Below are 615 nucleotides of genomic sequence, written 5' to 3'. Positions count from 1 at the left end.
AAAGAAAAAACTCAAAACGAATAAAGTAATCACAACAAAAGCAGACAAGGGGAACACAACGGTAATAATGTACGAAAAAGAATATAAAGAAAAGACAGAGCAACTAATCAAAGAGACAAATTGTCGGATGATGAGAAAGGACCCAACCGATGACTACCAAGTGGCAGTAAAACACGCAATAAAACAGGCAAAAACAATAATAAATCCAAGGAATGAAATGAATCCTTCGGCTCCTTCAATGATCACAATCCCAAAAATACACAAGCCAGGAAATCCGATGAGACCAATTATCAACCACAAATCTGCACCAGGATACAAACTATCGAAATATCTAAAATCGTTGCTGAAAGAAAACTGGAACTGCCCAATAAATACACAATTACGAATACAGCGGATTTAATTGAAAGGATGAAATCGCTAGAAATACCCAAAGATGCGAAATTTGTATCATTTGATGCTAAGGTTCTTTAGCCATCGATACCAACGGCAGAAAGAGTTACCATCTTGACTAAAACTTTGATAGAAAAAACAGACAAGAACGTAGCAATGGAAATCGTGAACACATTGAGGGTAACACTAGACCAAAACTACTTCAAGTTTAATAACAAAATATAT

The sequence above is a fragment of the Rhagoletis zephyria genome, unplaced genomic scaffold (assembly GCF_001687245.7).
Source record: "Rhagoletis zephyria isolate East Lansing unplaced genomic scaffold, Rhagoletis_zephyria_1.1 Rzeph_scaffold_03617, whole genome shotgun sequence".
NCBI lineage: Eukaryota > Metazoa > Arthropoda > Insecta > Diptera > Tephritidae > Rhagoletis > Rhagoletis zephyria.
Note: the sequence above shows the minus strand (reverse complement) of the source record.